This window comes from Bos indicus x Bos taurus, chromosome 1, assembly GCF_003369695.1.
Source record: "Bos indicus x Bos taurus breed Angus x Brahman F1 hybrid chromosome 1, Bos_hybrid_MaternalHap_v2.0, whole genome shotgun sequence".
NCBI lineage: Eukaryota > Metazoa > Chordata > Mammalia > Artiodactyla > Bovidae > Bos > Bos indicus x Bos taurus.
In genome coordinates, this window is record NC_040076.1 from 129,221,993 (window position 1) to 129,229,231 (window position 7,239).

Genomic DNA, 7,239 nt, shown 5'->3' on the forward strand with positions numbered 1-7,239 from the left:
ATGATACTTCTGATGCTATTTTCCTTAAGAGGCATATTGAAACAAATATGGGATCAAGGTTCCCTAGTGTAACGCCTCTGGGGAAAGATTTGGCCAGATCTTTGTTTTTTGGGCTGTAGGTGACTAGGGAATGTAGGCAAGATCCCTCCCAACAATCACCCAGCAGTTCCATCGTGTGAGCTGGTTAAAAAATATTTTCTTAGGGGACTTCCCTGATGGTCCAGTGGCTAAGACTCTGCACTCCCAATGCAGAGGGCCCAGGTCTGATCCCTGGTCAGGGAACTAGATCCCACATGCCACAACTAAGAGTTCATATGGGGCAATTAAGATGCAGCATAGCCAAATAAATAAATATAAAAAAATATACATACACATATACTTGGACATATTCTTAACCCATCAGAAACCTGGAACAAATAAAATATTTGATATTTAAAATAAGGCCAGGCTCTAGTGCTTTGCAAGCACTGTTTCTGTAATAGGGCAAATGTGACTCACGCATGGTCATCAGAGACTCCCTCCACCCGCCATACTATGATGGTAACCAGTGGGAAAGAACAGAAAAGCCTTTGGTGAGGGAGGAGCAGGCTACTGGGAGGGTTGAGGGGAAGAGGAAAGCAACTTTGAGGACCTTTCTGGTGAGCTATGGAACAGATCTCCTGTGACATTCTTGAAGAGAGAGAGTGGAGACTGAGATACTTTTCACAGTGACTTTCGGCTCTTGGACCGAGCTTGCTTGCACATGACTGCACAGAATCTGAGCCAGAGGGACACTGGAGATTGTGAGGGTTGCATCTCACTTTGACCTCACGACAGTGAAAGAAACAGAAACGCTCATCCTTTCCTTTCAACAGCTGAGAAGAGTCAGAGGCCGACCTTAAACAACATGCCTAAGGCCATAGCACTGAGGGGTGGCCAAGCCAGGGCTACAAACCCAAGCTCTCTGATCTGGAGGCTGATCTCTTAGTGATATGACCACTATGTGAGACCACCTCTTAAATGCCCTAAGTAGGAACTGGAGGAGCACAAACATTCCACGAGAAAGCCGGGCCAGGGGTTATTTCCCCGGTGGGAGAGGAAGGGCTTCCAGTCCCTACCTACTCAGGTGCCACCTTCTCTGGGAGTTACCTGTGAGTACCCCAGCTCACAACATATAGAAACAGGTGCTGATCTTGTCACCTCTGCCTGAACCTTATCTCCCTCAGTGCAGGGACCACACCTGCCCTGCTCTCTCCCCAACAGGAACAGCCAGCCCAGCCCCAAGCACATGGAAAGTGTCCACTAGAACCCTGGACTGAACTGCGGGGAGGGGGCAGGGATTAATCTGAGCTTTAGAGGGAGCTTTTAAGAAAGTCAAATCTGGTAACACAAATTCCAACATCCCAAATTTAGCCTCAGCTGCTCTAATGTTCTCAGCTCTCCCTTTTGCATTTGCTTTGTTGAATGAAAGTCTGGGGCATCTGTAAAATGAACTAGGATCATCTGATAGAGCCAGGGTTCCTGTCCCTTCCAGACCCAGGCCTCCTCTCAACTAATCATCGCATGCTCACACACACACACACACACACACTACACACATTCTAAGCCATGTTTCTGAGGGCCCCACTCTCAGTTCAGTTCAGTTCAGTCACTCAGTCGTGTCCGACTCTTTGCGACCCCATGAATTGCAGCACGCCAGGCCTCCCTTTCCATCACCAACTCCCGGAGTTTACTCAAACTCATGTCCATCAAGTCCGTGATGCCATCTAGCCATCTCATCCTCTGTCGTTCCCTTTTCCTCCTGCCCCCAATCCCTCCCAGCATCAGAGTCTTTTCCAATGAGTCAACTCTTCGCATGAGGTGGCCAAAGTATTAGAGTTTCAGCTTTAGCATCATTCCTTCCAAAGAAATCCCAGGGCTGATCGCCTTCAGAATGGACTGGTTGGATCTCCTTGCAGTCCATGGGACTCTCAATAGTCTTCTCCAACACCACAGTTCAAAAGCATCAATTCTTCGGCGCTCAGCCTTCTTCACAGTCCAACTTTCACATCCATACATGACCACTGGAAAAACCATAGCCTTGACTAGACGGACCTTTGTTGGCAAAGTAGCGTCTCTGCTTTTGAATATGCTATCTAGGTTGGTCATAACTTTCCTTCCAAGGAGTAAGCGTCTTTTAATTTCATGGCTGCAATCACCATCTACAGTGATTTTGGAGCCCAAAAAAATAAATTCTGACACTGTTTCCCCATCTATTTCCCATGAAGTGATGGGACCAGATGCCATGATCTTAGTAACCCCCAAACTTGTTGGCATGACACACACAACAGTCTTCCCTAAGAAGTGGGATCTGGATCCACTTCTACCCGTCCTCCATCCCCTCTCATCACTCCTTGCTTTGAGTCCTAAGGTAAGTTCTTAACCTCTCTAAGCCTCCATTGCTGCAACTTAGAACAGGGGCAATAAGAAAGCCTGGCATGGGACTTCCCTGGTGGTCCAGTGGCTGATACTCTGCGCTCCCAATGCAGGGGGCCCGGGTCCGATCCTGGTCAGAGAACTATGTACACATGCCGAAACTAAGAGATTACAAGCCACAACTATAAAAGAAAAGTCCCACGTGTTGAAAATCCCAAAGGTGGAAGATCCTGGGTGTGACAACTGAGACCCAGCACAGTCTAAATGAATAAATAAATATTTTACAAACTTCCCTGGTGGTGCAGTGGATAAGAATCCTGGCAATGCAGATGTGGGTTCAATCCCTGGCCCAGGAAGATTTCACACGCGTTGGAGCAACTAAGCCCATGTGCCACAACTGCTGAGCCCATGCAACGAGAGAAGCCACCAATGAGAAGCCCACACACCACAACGAAGAGTAGACGCAGCCTTTGGCAACTAGAGAAAGCCTGAGCAAAGCAGCAAAGATGCAGCACAGTCAAAAATAAATAAATCTAAAAAAAATGAATGCCTGGCACATGGTAGTAACTCATTCAAGAGTTGTGGAATGAATGAAAAATATTAATATCTATTTTGTAGGGCCATTGAAGGGGCCGTGCACACAGGGAGCACTCAATAAGTAGCAGTTGCACTGTTATAAAAGATGTGGAAGGACCAAAATACACTGCACTGAGAGTCTGTGTTGCCCCAAGAGTCTTCATGCCTTTCACAGCCAACATTCCTTACTGTTTCTGCATAACCACATCTCCCTGTGATCTAAGCATTATGAAGAAACAGTAACAAACAAACAAAACACAAAACCAAAGCAACCAGAGCCAAGTAACTCCATAACTGTCCCCTGTGACCACACACATGCCAAGCATAGCTTAGCGAGGCCGGTCCAGCCACCATGGAGAGGCAGAAGTGGCGATGAGATCCAGCCAAGGAAACCTGAGACTGCTCCCGGGGGGTGGGCACCAAGGCAGCCAGGGTGAGCAGGGTGACAGACAGGCCTGTGTGCACATCTGCCCAGCTAGTGCCAGGGGTACAACTCTGCCCCACGTGTCTGTGGGTAAGCGGGAAGGGGGCTCGGGAGTGAGCTGAACAGGGAATCACTGCACCAGAAGAGGACCATGCAGAGGTCAGGTTTCCACCCCATGGAGCCCACCATCAACCCCACCCCCACCCCCGCCACATGGTGGCTATTGCTTCTCCACTGACTCTTGGGGTCTTGCTCTGCACCTGGGGCTCTCCTCTCTGCCTTGCCCCACTGCTCATGGTAAATTTCCCCAGGGGGCAGGCCAAGGGCTGGGGCAGGTCCCAAGTGGGCTCCAACTGCCCATCCTACCAACATCTGTGTGTACATCTGAGTGGTTCTTGGGAAAGGACCCACGATGACAAGATAAGCACTCAACAGAAAGGTGCTACCATCATTGCTGATGCAGTCCAGCCCCTCTGGAGCCCGCCCAGCTGGGGATCACAGTCTCCTGTGTGCAACTTCTGTCCACTCACTCCCTAAGCCAGCAGCCTGCCTGGGGTGCAAGTAGTGGGACCCTCAGCCCCCCAAGAGGTGGGTGTCTGTGTTGGGGATATAGCCTGGATTTGATGGACCTGCCAAAGCCTGGTGCTCTGGACCCGGCCAAGCATCCTGGACCATGCATGCAGGAGGCTTCTCCCAACTCTCCAGCCATCCCAATGGATCACAACCCCAGACCTGAACTCAGACCACTTCTAGCCTGGTGGCTTTGCTTTCTCCCACCTATTCAGCACAGCACTTTCTGGGTGACACGGACTTTATCTGGCTTTGCAGAAGGGACAAGGAGAAGGATAACTCTTGGCCAGCAGAGACATGCTTTTGGTGGGCCTGCTCCTTCCTTGGGAGTCAACTCGGAGGCCTGGAGGGTCTAGGCCCTCCCTGAGTAACTGGCAAAGTGGGCTCGGCTGGCTATGTGCAAAAGTACCCACCAGAAAAGTAGCACTCTACACCCCTACTCCTCTACACACATAGCTCTCTCCAGTGAGGGTGGGCTGAAGCACAGCCCCATGCCCCCACACCAGGGCAGAGTCTTCCAGGTCAGTTCAGTGCCTGGGCACCCATGACTGCTCCTTACTCCTCCCCTCCCTGGGCCTGTGAGAGTAGAGAGGGCTTGGGGCTGCCCCATCCTCCCAGCCTGGACAGGCACCAACCCCAGAATGTTCACTTCTGTTCACTGTTGCGGCTGGTTGATTCATTGCTTTTTTTTTTTTAATCAACTATACAAGTAGAGCTAAATCTGTAGAAAATTATGTAATCAGAAAAGTGCAGAGAGAGGCAAACACCATTATGGGATTTTCCCTTCCAGTCTTTAACCCCCCTGTTCTTTTTTAAAAACACAATTGAAATCCTAAGTATTTCTCATTCTGCTCTTCTATACCTAGTTCCCCTTTCCTGCACCCTTGGGCTTCACCTTATATCAGCAAGATTTCCCTCATCTCACCAAACTCTCTTTGTAAACACCATTTTTAGAGGCTGCATGGTCTTCCCTCACTGGGCTGACCAGGGTGTGTATGGACATTCCCCTCATGTAAGCTTTGTTCACTCGGTTTGTGGTATTGCAAAAGCAATGACATGGAAAGCTCTGCCTGCATTCCAAAATGTTTCCCTGGGATAGATTCCTAGAAGTGGCACTGTTGGGCAAGGTGTGAGGATATTTTTAGGGCTCTTGGTCTCAGTCGCCCAATCGCCTCTCAGTTTACACTTGATAAGCAGAGCCTTCAACACACTGTGCCTGGTGCCAGTGACCCAGGACCCCCGACCACAGACCTTGCTGCTCTGAACCCGTCATCTTGCCTCCACTATCAATTCTGGGATGTCTAAACCCTAAATAGCCTCCTTTCTCCCATACCCCCAAAGGCCACCTTCCCCCCACATAAAAAAAAAACTGTGCTTTATTGACTATGCAAAAGCCTTTGACTGTGTGGATCACAATAAACTGTGGAAAATTCTGAAAGAGATGGGAATACCAGACCGCCTGACCTGCCTCTTGAGAAACCTGTATGCAGGTCAGGAAGCAACAGTTAGAACTGGACATGGAACAACAGACTGGTTCCAAATAGGAAAAGGAGTACATCAAGGCTGTATATTGTCACCCTGCTTATTTAACTTCTATGCAGAGTACAAGATGATTGAAATGCTGGAAGAAGCACAAGCTGGAATCAAGATTTCCAGGAGAAATATCAATAACCTCAGATGTGTAGATGACACCACCCTTATGGCAGAAAGTGAAGAACTAAAGAGCCTCTTGATGAAAGTGAAAGAGGAGTGTGAAAAAGTTGGCTTAAAGCTCAAATTTCAGAAAACTAAGATCATGGCATCTGGTCCCCATCACTTCATGGGAAATAGATGAGGAAACAGCGGAAACAGTGTCAGACTTTATTTTTGGGGGCTCCAAAATCACTGCAGATGGTGATTGAAGACATGAAATTAAAAGATGCTTACTCCTTGGAAGGAAAGTTATGACCAACCTAGATAGCATATTCAAAAGCAGAGATATTACTTTGTCAACAAAGGTCCATCTAGTCAAGGCTATGGTTTTTCCAGTGGTCATGTATGGGTGTGAGAGTTGGACTATAAAGAAAGCTGAGCACCAAAGAATTGATACTTTTGAACTGTGGTGTTGGGAAGACTATTGAGAGTCCCTTGGACTGCAAGGAAATCCAACCAGTCCATCCTAAAGGAGATCAGTCCTGGGTGTTCATTGGAAGGACTGATGTTTAAGCTGAAACTCCAATACTTTGGCTACCTCATGCAAAGAGTTGACTCATTGGAAAAGACCCTGATGCTGGGAGGGATTGGGGGCAAGAGGAGAAGGGGACGACAGAGGATGAGGTGGCTGGATGGCATCACCAACTCGATGGACGTGAGTTTGGGTAAACTCCGGGAGTTGGTGATGGACAGGGAGGCCTGGCGTGTTGCAATTCATGGGGTTGCAAAGAGTCAGACACAACTGAGTGACTAAACTGAACTGAAACATGTTTGGAAAGCGTTCTTGGCCCAGGAGATTAGAATAGCAGTTCCAGAACCCCTCTGTCACCGGTGAGCTGGGAACTCAGGCCTCGGGTTTTCACAGGTCACAAAGGGCACCTGAACTGGATCATCCCCAAGGCCCCCGGCCAGGGGCACAGGCTGGAAGTACAGGAGTCAAGAGTCCTGACTGGGCTGTCCATTGGCCTTGGCTCATGTCCCAGCTTTCACCACTTGCCAGCGGCATGCTCTTAGGTAAATTATTTAGTAAAAGCCTCGATCCTATATTCTGTAAAATGGGAGGGAAGGAAATTAAATTACCTCTCAAGGTATTATGATGGTTGAACGTAATTATATACTGAAAAATTTCATATTGGGAAAATAAGAACAGTGCCTGGCAGAGAGGAAATACAACAGAAAAGGTTTGATGCTATTGCATTTGCAGACATGAACACAACCAGAGGGGTCCTCTGTGGTTGATATGAGCAGTCAGGAGAGGGTCAGTGCTCCCAGCCCACAGCAGCATGGTAACCTAGCAGCTGTCATCCCCATCTTGGTCTGACCAGAGGTCTGGCTGCGCTGCGCCCCTTGGGCTCTGAAACACGATGCTTCCCTGGGAGGGGAGTTGAAGGCCGCTACACCAGGTGGTTATCAAGGCCTAGGCCGCCAGGAGGCTTGGGAACATAATCTCCGGAAAGAGACTGAACTCACTCTCTGGGGAACAAGGACACCAGGCTCTGATAAGCCTGGTCGAGCAGATGAGAGGAACTGTACCTGGGGGCTTGGGAAGAACCTGGCTGACGTGGCCTGCAGGCATCTCCCGG

At 49.0% G+C, this 7,239-nt stretch overlaps 1 non-coding gene across 1 annotated transcript; it reads left to right on the forward strand.

The window, feature by feature from the left end:
• Positions 1–209: 209 nt before the first annotated feature.
• On the forward strand, positions 210–282 carry TRNAG-CCC. The gene has a single exon. It is a non-coding gene; the product is annotated as a tRNA-Gly (tRNA).
• The last annotated feature ends 6,957 nt before the right edge of the window (positions 283–7,239 follow it).